Source organism: Vulpes vulpes, unplaced genomic scaffold (genome assembly GCF_048418805.1).
Source record: "Vulpes vulpes isolate BD-2025 unplaced genomic scaffold, VulVul3 u000000652, whole genome shotgun sequence".
NCBI lineage: Eukaryota > Metazoa > Chordata > Mammalia > Carnivora > Canidae > Vulpes > Vulpes vulpes.
Window position 1 is genome coordinate 2112775 of NW_027325771.1, and position 12211 is coordinate 2124985.

Below are 12211 nucleotides of genomic sequence, written 5' to 3' on the forward strand. Positions count from 1 at the left end.
AGGAGGAGAGGTCTGGCAAGATTTCTTGGCTGTGAACTCACATTGTTTTTAAAATTTCCTGAGCAGGATTCCCTATGCTAAGGGAGCATGGGCCAGCCCTAATTCTCCATTCTAGACTCTGGTCTAGGACTAATATCAAGGTCACCACTTTCTGATTTGCAGCATTCATCTTCGCCTCCTTGAACATCTGTTTTACATGTGACTATGTTTAGCTTTCCTATTTCTCAAAAGAAGCCTTAGTGACAGTAGTTGGGTGCCATCCTATACAAGCTCTTGGCATATCTCAGAGCGTTTTTTTTTTCTCTTGACAAGGAGATCTGACCACATTCGGGACACACAACCATATTTGTTGAACCTTTCACAGGCTCAATACAATTTTATTTTATAAAGAAAACAAAGTAAAATGCTATGAAGTCATTTTGTAAGGCCTTCCAGTTCAAGATCTGCATTTTATTCCTTTGAAGCTATTGAGGTGCATTCGTGCCATAAGTAAAGCAATACTACACTGTTACCTCTCCGTTTCGGATCTGCTCTTAAAATTGGTGTTCCAGGGTATGTATAGATCCTTCTGGGGTAGGATGAAGATAATACTACGGAACCTATGAACCAGTATCTTAAGAAAACAACAGAGTCGAGAACAGTCAGGGCTCACACTACCCCGGATGCTTGCCAGCTTTCGTATGCAGTACAACTCCGCTGAATGGAGAGAATAGAAGTTCTTTAATTTTTTTTTAATTAAGCGCTCAACAGATAATAGCTAATTTGATTTTTCCACCAAGCCTTTATACTAACTTGAACCTGATACAATAATTTAAACTATTTGTCTAGGAAATAATGTCATTTGAATATAAACAGTCTCTGAAGGTTGCTTTCTCCTTCTGCTTCCTTTCCGAAGATGGCATCCAAGTTGGGAGAGGAACTTATATGTCACGGTGGCTTAATGCAAGGATGGGACGACGGGCCTTATGCTAGTTCTCTGTGTGCAATAGCTCACTCTTTAATGGCCTCTCCAGTGGTTGGCTTTAGGCTTTTTTGAATGCTCTGGTGGCCTCCAAAATTGTTACACAAGACCAGTGAAGTCGTAATCTATTCTTTCCACTTACACGTGCTCATGGGAAAGATAAGCCATGTCTCTGTACATGACTCAACTTTCTTTGTGGCAAGAGGCAGACCACAGGGTTTCTACGGCTTCTCCATCAAGTCCCTCTGGCCAGTGTTTTGTCCCAGCCTCTGCTCCTAGTTCAGTCTGTCCCATGACCGCGGCCTAGCTCGTACTACCATAGTCCTCCCCCGCGAGAACGGGGGCTAGCTTGGGAGCACCAAACAGGCCCACCCTCTGCGTGACCCCGCGTTGTGAATCCAACCTGGCAACTAAGGGAATATAACCTTGACCCGGATGCTCCTCTCAATGGATTTGGCACTCTCACTCCTGTAGGCTAAGGCGCAGAGGGAAGTCGGGAACAGGTCTGTTTAATAACCTGACTTCTCTCACTTCCCCTCTGCTCCCTGTCCAGTTTCTTCTTGAAGGCAGGGACCGAGCTGACATTGCTTTGGTTTCGCCAACATGCTGACCTACTTCTCTCTAGCTCCAGCTAAGCCAGGAGGGTGGCTGTATCTCCTCTGTGTTGCAGTAATTCTTCCTCTCTGAGCTGGATCCACAGAGTTCAGCTGTTGATAGGCTGAGGGGAAGACAAAAATTTGAACGTTTTCGTCTCATGGCGATGCACGAATCGACTGACTTTCAAGGCTATCTTCCTATTCCTGCTGCTTATTCTTAGGAGACATTTTATATATAATATAATACACATATACCTATCATATGTGTACAACATATATACACACTTTATATGTAACACTATACGTACACTGTACGCAGGCATGCGTGTATGCAGCGGCTTAAAGGTCTTCTCTGCTGGGTCAATATGCAAAGCTTCCTCACTGCGACTCTATCTGCCTCTCTGATGCAGTAGCTGGCACTCCATGAGTGGGATGCTTGAGTTGCATCCCTCCACCTTTCTGAAAAACTGCCTTCATTCATTTAGGGGTAGGCAGAGATGATTACTGTTAAACAAGGAAGCGGGAAGACCCAGGATCTTTTCTTCGGTTGATAAACAAATGTATTTTGCTCTCATAAACAATTTGCAGTGAGAGACCACCTGCTCTTGGGCGGCGTACTTTGGATTCTAAGAGTTCCCTCCCGTTAGCCCCCACAAGGTTTATTTCATTGAAGAGGCCACATGGGTCAAGGCAAGAGGACAGGTTTGAGGCTAGTTAGGTGGAATTCTCCACCATCAGGAGAAGTGTCCTGGGGGGACTTGAGTTGCTCCGTCCCTATCTGCCTTGTTCTCCTGTGTCTAAAGGGAGACCAGAGATGCCTACACGGTTAAGGCTTGTGGAGTAAGATGACACCAGGAAGGGAAGTGACTACAAGTTGCCTACGGTTTGCCCTATCACTTTTGACCTCTTTTCCATATATACTTTGCCAGTTGCCTCTAAAAATAAGAATCCGCTGGTTCCACAGTTCTAGAACCATGTGACTGTAATCCAACTCCTGGACCAAGCAGAGAAAGTGAAAATATTCCTCTCACTCTCCTGCCCTCTCATCAATGACACAGCAGGTAAGCAAGGCTAAGATCAAGAGGCAGACGCTCCTACATGATAAAATCAATTTATCTCCACAACACAGTAGGACAATTTGTGTGTAGACATATATATATAAAATATATTATTATATGCTTAGATAATTATATATTTATATGTTTACATATATTATAAATTTTATATATTAGATTTGTGTGTCTATATATTTATTTACAACATATATATCCCATTTATTTCTTTCAAATTAAAAAAAATTTTGTTCAGTCTGTGTACAGGTAGAGAAATGGGAGATTCTTTCCCTATTATTTACAAACTATTATCAACCCTTTGTGTCTGCTGCATCACTGCCTCCTTCCAGCAGTCTGGGTCACTGTGATGTAGGGTCATTTGTAGCCCCTGGACCCACCTACACCTTGTGAGGCTGGGATTCGACGTATAGCTGAGAGCGAGTAAAAAACTATGCTGTACTCCATCCTGGGGTACGGCAACCTCTTGGGCTTCTATTCCTCTTAGGGCCTGCACCCCTAGCCCACTCTACGTGCCTCGTAAAGGAAGCAGCATAAGTCCTCCTTGTAAGGGACACAGAGATAACGGTATTTTTGGAGTCCTCCAATACAACAGACAACCTCTAAGGAGCCACTGGGCAGGGTGGTCATAAACGTTCTCCAAGACCACTGACTCCAAACATGTTGAGGCCAAGTCCCTTGACTTTAGGGAACAAATGACTTATGAAGGACACCTGCGTCCCGTCCTTGCTCTGACTGGTTCCCAGATGCCGAGGAGGACATGTGCATCAGACCACAATCACCAATAAAAACCCCAGACCCCCAGCAAAGACAAGACTCATGCTCCTCTTCTTGCCGAGTCTCCTGGCCTCTCCGTCCATATCTCTTTCTCTATATGTATCTTCAGTCAACTCTGGTTTCAATTCTGCTGGCTCTCGTTGGATTTCCATCCTGTTTAAAGCCAAGGACCTTCTTGGCTAGTCCTGTTGGAGCCCCTCTCTGGGTCTTTGGACTCAGCCTGCCCGCACCACAAGGACATGGACTTTTTCTCTTGAAATAAAATTTTAAACACTGATAATGTCCCCAGGTTACATTAGGCTGAGACAAAATCTTGGGAGCCCATGTAGGTAGCAAAGATATTTCCTTCCTCTAAAGAGAGAGGGGATCATCCCACGTTTCACCTTTAGATGAGGCCAGGCCACAAACCACAGCTCATGGTGGGGTTTGACCTGGCAAGAGGGCAAACATCCTCAGCTCCCAACCTATGGACAGGGACAGTAGCAGTAGTGCTAGCCTGTTCTTTATATGTCTCTCTCCAGCCTCTGTAGTTATGGACTGCTTGTAGAAAGGAGGAGGAAACTATTGGATGCACACGTCATATATTTCCCTTTTGCTCATTTAATTGTCCTCGCTTTTCCCTGCTCATCCAGGATGGTCTTTTCCACTTATTTCCAGCTGTAGGCTCCAGACCCAGGAAGGCCAGTGGTAGAGATTCTGTTCTGGGTGAGAAATCTTGAGAACCAGGAGCTTGGAGGGCAAGAGGGAAATGTCCCAGCTAAGGCAGTGAGGCGAGAGTGACTTGTCTTTCCTCCTCCCTTTGTTCTAGTCAGGCCTTTGGAAGAGGCCCCCCCACCCCAGGGAGGGCCATCTGCTTCACTCAGTCCACCAATTCAAATGCTAATCTCCTCTGAAAATACCCTCACCAGACACACCCAGAAATAATGTTTAACCAGCTATTTCTGCATCCCGTGATGGACTCAAGTAGACATTGAAGATTAACCCTCGCACTGTTTCCACGCATTTTTGTTTGCTTTGAAAGAAAATATTCTCTGTATGAACCAAATCCTTTTTCACAATCAAGCACTAAATAGGAGATACAGGTCACATGGTTTATGAACAATTTGGCATCATCCACGCATCTCAGCATATTCTCTCTCAGTATATTCCTGTTACTGGTGACCTTTCTCAGATATCCTCGCTTCACTGATCAATAAATATGTCTTTTGTTTTTGTCTTGCGTTTAGCGGCAACGCAAGAACCCTACAGCCCAGGTGGTTTTGTGTTGCGGGAGTGTGCGAGAGGAACTGGGGGGAGGAATTCCGTGCCAGAAGGGTCCCCCAGACTCCTGGGTGATGAGAGCTCCTGGTGTCTTCCATCAGCTGGGCCAAAGCTGGGGGACTTTGACCCTAACAATTTGGAGTCTCCCTGGGGAAAGGATTCATCCCACTGACCTGGCACAGAGCACAGGTGGCCTCAGTTTGCTTCTCGGGTGACTGAGGAAAGGACCGTCTGTGTGCTTGGACTTGACCCGCCTGAGAGGACTTCATGTCCCTCGATTTTGACCTCAGTCTGTGCTTTCTAATTGGGTAAGTTCTTTCCAGCTTATCTCTTAACTCAGGCCAAAGGCCCGCAGGCCAAAGCCTCCCAAACCAGTCCCTGGAGCAACCGGAGGCCCCCTGAGCCCACAGGTCCCTGCCCCCAGCTGACCCCAAGTCAGTGATGGCCTGACCCCCCGCTGCCCAGGGTCCCTGTCCCGTTTTTGCCCTGTGTAACTGGGAGGCACTTTTTGACTCTGGGGCTGGCCTTTCACTGGGGCCACTGTCTTCCTGGTGGTGGACTCCCTACATTAATTCCTTCCTGGTTTCACCACTGCTCGTCTCTCTCTGCCTTTGGGTTTTGTCACCAGCCAGGGGCCACCCCGGGTCTGTCTGGGACGCCGGGACCCAGGTGCTCCTGCGCTTGGCCTGCGGGCCCAACCCCACTACGACTCACTCCACCCCTCTCCCAATTTTAAGGCTCGATTACATATTTGCTCAAAACAACAAAAAAAGTTGGTATAATTAATTTAGTGTTAACGACCAGTGTGCAAATGTTATGTCATGACTAAACACCTTGGTTAAAATTTATGAGACTTAAATCCTATTGACCACCCATTTTCCAGTTGTGAGCAGCATTAGCTTGAAACCCCATGTTGGGGATTAATGATTCTTTACATTTATGGGAACCTGTACTAGGAAATATTTGGTTCTAATGACAGAAGATTCAAAAGGTTGTATTATGGTACAGATTTTCCTTTGTTGTGTCTCTTTTTTAAAGTTACAAAAAAAAAAAACTGTTTTAGGTATAAATGTATTCACCAGCCATTTAGTACACTTAGACACATTGCATATTTAATGTTCTACTTTACCGCTTGCTGAAAGAAATAAATGCATAACAAAATGCTTTGAAAAATGCTTAATTTTTCAACTGTTGATTTAATGTGTAACGGTTCAATAAGGCGATGGTCTACAACCACTGAAAAATAGAAAAATTACCCACACTGGAAGGTTGAATCTGTGAATATTAAGTTTGTCAATGTAATTTATGACTCGGCAGGTAATATACCGGTAATTTGCATACTAATTGCCGTGGTGGAAGCCGAACGCTTTAATTCAGTAAATGAGTCTGCCTAAGCAGGAGCCAGCAATTGCCTCGGTGCTGGGGCTGGAGATGAAGCCTGTTGGGGAGGAAATGGAGCTGGGCCGGGAGGCAGGCGGAGCACAGGCCCTCTGCTGGCGGCCAGGCCAGGCTGCGGGGCCCTCGCCTTGCTGCGAGCAAGCAAGGGTGGGGGGGTGTCCTTCCTCCAGCAAAGCCCAGAGGATTTTCCAATTGATTCAAATTCAAAAAACAGGTCAAAGGAGTTCACCCTGGGTAAAAAACAATACATGTCTGCGTGTCCATAAGAGAATCCATGAACATGTGAAGGCACACAAATAATCCATTCCAGCTTCTTCAATGATTATTTGAATGATGGGCACTCTTTAATTCTTTAAAAAAAAAAAAAGGTTTGATTCTCTTTCTTAACAATAGAGGTGTGTAAAGAGGAGAAAGGCTTAAAAAAATTAAGTCGAGGTGTGTCTGGAGAATCGCAGGAGAATCAAACAATATCTTAAACGCCATGGAAGCAATATGCATACAAAAGGATGCCCAGCCTTCTCAATAATAATAAAAGAAAAGCAAATCGAAACGCTGAGGTGTATTTTTTCCAGCAAAAAACTAAAAAGATTCAAAGCTTTTATTATTGTCAAGGGCAAAGGGAAATGCACATCGTGTAAACTGGCATAACCTTTTAGGTGGGCAGGGTAATAGTGGATACAAAATTTTAAAAAATGCACATATGGTTTGACTCACCAACCCTACTTCAGGAAGTGTATCCTATAGAAATACAAATGTATAGCATGAATCACATGAAATTACTGCGCTCAACCCTTCTGATACACAAAAACAGTAATTTCGAATGAGTCAACATAATACAAGGGTATTCACTGGAGCATCTTGTAATGATGACAGTCTGGAAAAAGCCTAAATGTTTAGCAAAAGAGACTGATTAAATAAAGAGCAGTACATGTCTTATGAGGCTTTTAAAAAGCAAGAGGTGGAGCCAATGTAACTGAAAAGGAAAGGTGACCACAGACTATTAAATAAACAGACCAAGTCATGTGATATCAGGCATAATCCCATTTTTCTTTAAAAGGTGCCTGTGTGCATATATTTATATATTCTGCTTTGCGTACAATACAGGCACAGAGGAAGACTGGACAGATAAATCCTAATGTTTCACCGTGGCCACTCTAGAGAGTGGAATAGAGTCTGGGGAGAAGCGTCTTCTTTTGCCTTCTTTGTATTGTTTGAATTTGACAGTAGCCAGAGTGCCCTTTTCATGGCTTAAGAAACCCACAGAAGAGCATGAAAATAACACATAAATGCTATGAGGGATTTACCTGATTAAAAGCAATACTGAGTGAACTAAGTTAATATTCAGCAACATAGTATTTGCTGTTTGGCATGTTAAGATTCATCCATATTAAACTCCTTAAAAAAGTGGGATGCACCCCTATGTACGGGTCAGTATTCCTTTCAGAGTGGCAGGTAACAATTAGGGTAAACACTGTGATTAAAAGTAGTTATATGTGAAATTAAAGAAGTTCAACAGCTTCAAGAATACCCAGTTCCAAACTAGGTATTTGCCACTCGTCACTGTGATCCTCAAGTTTAGAAAGCAGAGGGCTTTCCGTGAGGGCTTAAAAAGGCACTCGAGGGTATGAAAGTCATGAATGAACAACTGGACTAGATTACTTATTGAAAACACGGTTAGCTTTTCTATCCTTTTCTTTTCTTTTTCTTTTTTTTCCTGCTAGTGGCTTATTGCGGCATAATTTATATGGAGGAAATGTCACGAATCTTAGGTGTATGCTCTGATGGAACTTGATAAATGCACCCAGGACGTACGGGTCAGCGGGCTCTCTGGACGAAAAAGCAAAGTCTGATCTGTAAGAGTTATTGATTTTCACGGTTTAGATACACCCACCATGGTCAATGTCAAGCTAGCAATGGTTTAACAACGGGCTCACAAAATTATCCTGATCATTTAGGAATTGCCTCTCAGGAACACCAGAGCCAGACTCAGCCCACTGCTATGTCCAGCCACTATCCATATCCAGAGTACTTGGTCCCTCCAGAAGATCCCCTTATGGTCCTTCCAGTTAATCTACCACAAGTCTGACTTTTATTGCCATAAATTAGTTTCAAGCTCCATATAAACGGTACAACATAGAGTATGCTTCTGTTTATGGCTTCTTTTGCTCAACTGAATAGTCTTGAAATATTCATCCATATTGTCGCAGAAGACATTATATTAAAATCATTGTGTTTTCCTATCACTATATCACCTATGTCCTTGTAGGTTGAGATAAATCATATGATGGCTAGGGGTCAGGCAGGAAAAATTAGTCATATATGTTCTTGAGTAATAATGAGTGTAGATAGTGTGAATGATCCATTTATTAGTAGCACTGAGAGGAGAAAAATTGCTAGTGTGAGATTGTTTGGGCTACAAGTGGCTCGAAGGGCTCCAGTTAGAGCATATTTAGAGTTTGAAGCTCATCCAGATCAGAGTCTTTGGTCCATGACTGGGATAGAATCTACGCTTTGAATCATAGTTCTCCTCCTTTGGAACTCCTGTTTCTTATTTGCTTCCTCTCGCTGCTCGGAATGTGATGTTGGCCACATAAAACACAGGATATAAGACAAAGAGGGGATTCTTTGACTCGTATTATTCCTAAATTTCAGATCTCATATTTTATGAAAATAGGAATTGAGTGGGGGAAAAATCATGGAATATCACCAGAAGCTGTTCTCCATTTGGTTTCTATTCATGGTGTGTGTGTGTGTGTGTGTGTGTGTCTGTGTGTGTTGTGAATCTCTGAATATGGTCACAGCAAAGCCTGGCCACAAGAGAGTATGCACCAGCCAGACTCAAACCTAAAAACAGCCTGGATTTGGTGCACCAGCTGGGAATGTTTTCCATGGCAACACCCCAGACTCATCACAAAGACATTAGAAGCTAGAGGCTAGAGATGAAGGTCTGAGGCTCTAGGGCCTGAATACAGGAGCCCTTCAGGTAAACTGATGTCTGGTGGCCACGATGCTGTATACTGTCACTAAGAATCGGTATGAGACTCGGACATTTCATGGTGTTTTCAAGTCATTTATGCAAGGAGTTCCAAAAAAGCCATTTCCAACTGCTCCAGAACTGCTACTGATTTTACAAAGAAGGCAAATAATGGGATCTTGAACCAGTGCACATTTTAAATCATCTGTTTCCATTGGGAACACACCTTCCTAAGTTCTGATCAGCATTTATTTAAACGTGTCACTTGGGGTTAGATGACAATTGAGCATGGATTTCAGGAAAGAATTTCCGAATACTTGTATTGACTAGGTTTTTTTCTTTAATAGTAATTTAATAATAAAATAATAATTTAATAAGCAGAGCTAAACTTTTGGGTTAAATCGAGTTTTGTAGACCCAGCACATCGCCATCCCCTTCCAACCAGGACTAGCCTGTGATCTGGGGACTTTGAGCACTTGTCAAACGCCTGTTCTAAGCACCCACAGAAGGCAGGCTTGAGTTTCTATAGTTCCTGCTCCCCAGGCCTGGCCACTTCACTCTGCTCTGATGTAACTCCACTCAGATGTCTGGTTGTCCTTTCTCCCCCATCTGGCAGGGCGCTAGGCTGAGATGGGCCAGCGTAGACTGCTGAGCCTACGGAGAGCCAGTGGGTGTGTGCGGGAGGATAAATATTATTGTTGCATCTGCACTGAGGACATGTTCCCCCCCTCCCCGGTTGTTCCCTGCCAGTGACCACTCGTGGCATGGAGGCTACAGGAGACCCATTTCAGGGAACCATGGGACTCCTTTGGCAGCCATTGTGGTGAAGCACCCTCCCTGTCTTTGGCCAAAGAAGAGATTCTCCTCCTCCGCACCAGTCTTGGCTGCTGCTCCAGCAGAGGGGGAACTGTGAAGGGAGCACTGCCTGGCATGACATCCTTACCAAGTACTTGCTGTCATCTCTTTCTGGCCCATGCCATCTCTGTGATACTCTGACATAGCTGGGCATGAAAGGGAGTCTCTGGGCTTGAATGCAACATTGGAGGTGGGAACCAAGGAAGACCCCATGCATTCGAGAATCTGGACAAATATCCTCAGTTGCTCTAGAATCAACCAGAAGACAAAGGTATGGTGTCCATACACTGCTCCTTCCAAGTGAGTACCACAAAGGGTGATAAGAGAGCTTGCCAGTCTAACCAAATTTCAACAACAGGAAGTAGATGCCACCGCCGCCCAAGAACAAGAAAGAAGAGATGAAAGATCTTTGCCTTTCCACATTTTACCTCCTATGTTCAGCCGACTGCTGAAAATCTCCCTGGAAGTAGGAGAACAAGGATCCTAAAGCAAAGATCTCTTACTTGCAAAGGATCACTGACTCATTAGGTCCTAAGAATCTGGTCAGAATCAAAGTGAGGAGAGAGAAGGTTGCTTTCTTTCATGGTGGGCTGGTCATTCTAAGTTCCTGGGATTCCTCAGGGGTTGGTTTGTTCCAATCTGGTGGGGAAGTTAGTCTTTTGTGTAGTGGGTCCAGAGCCTAGGTCAGTCCAAGGCCTTGATGGAGACAGAAGAGAGCCATGGCTAGGTCCAGCTTTTGAATCCAACCCAATCTAGATCATATTCTGAGGAGTAGGCCAAGTCATATTAGCATCTGCAAAGTGGGCCAGAAATGGGTGGATGATATTTTCCAAGGCTCATGCTTGGACTCAGCACCACCAGGCTTTGCTGGACTACCCAACTCTCTAAATATTGAAGTCTCTCTTGTTGTATAAGGAAACCCTTGTGCCCTGGCCATTACCTTCTTCTCTTACCTGGGGTTCCATCAGGCTGACTCTGCACACATGGCAGCCACTACGGGAATGTGTCCAGCAGAATGGCTGGTTTTACTTCACTTTACCGAATAAATAAGTGTCTTTCATCAAAATAATAAATCAGAAAAATGAGAAATTTCTGAACTTGGGGCCCAGAGAAGGGATATAGACAAGCCATGGTAGTTTGATATGTGCTTTGTTAAACCACCAAACTCTGAGATCAAAATTAAACTGTCTTCTGCACCCAATTCACAAGGCAACTCTAAGCACTTAGAAACACATGCCTAACAGAAACTGGACACACTAAATTAGCTCCCAGATGTGCAGTCTAAAATATAGGCATACAATTTGAATACCAAACCTAGGAACTAGCACGCCTTACTGGGGAAGATGGTCTCACTGCAAATCATCCTGCCCTTGAAATCTTGGCAGTGAGTGAAGACTTAATGTATCTAGATCTTTCCTCCTCTCTGAGGAAAGAAGGTGTTCCTAACGCCAAGCCCCCCTGACAGGGTCCTCTGAGGTTGCCCCATAATGGGCCATGAGACATAAGTTAATTCTCTCATTTCTATTCTGGAAACAACTGCATGAATATGAAATCCACAGGTAGATGCTTTTTATTAAAAAGAGATGGCAAGAGAAGTGGAGTTAGACCTTGGAACAATTTGTTCCATAGAACAGAATGAATCATCTCCCATAATGAGCAGTTGTTGGCTAGAACTGCAGCGAACACTGAACGGTCCCACTCATCAATTATTCAAGGGCCCTATGCCTACCAAGGACATTTATTAATGTACTGAGGACGGATTGGTTTTTTTTTTTCCCCTCCTACTTAATGTCCATCCAAAGGATCTGGACTTGCTTACTATTCTGACTCAACGGTTGTAGGCCTTTGCATGGAAGACAGTGGTTTAGTCAACAAGAATTTCTACCAGAATTCTTCTCCTCTTGACTGAAGAAGACACAGTGTCACATGGCGTGAAATCCTTTTTTTGAGAACTGGGAAGCAGAGGAGGACTGTGCTCTGCAGGGCAAGGTTTCAGAAGTTCTTGTCCAGTCAATAAGTGTGTGTGCTAAGTCCTTGCCACTCAATCTGTAGTGTATAGCATGAGTCCTTAGAGCTTGCTAGAAATGCAGATCCTTATCTCCACCCAAGACCTATTCAACCAAAATTTGTGTCTTAATGAAAGTTTGAGAAGCATCGTAGGAAGAGAAGAGGGTACTGAATGATGATAGTACAAGGTATCCTGGCCACTGCCTTTCCAGAACCATAGTGGGAGGTGGGTGGAGGGTTGATGTGGTAAGAGAACTCATTCTACAAGAGGGAGTCTGTGGTAGAGGTTCGTACAAAGTCTAAGATATCAGAA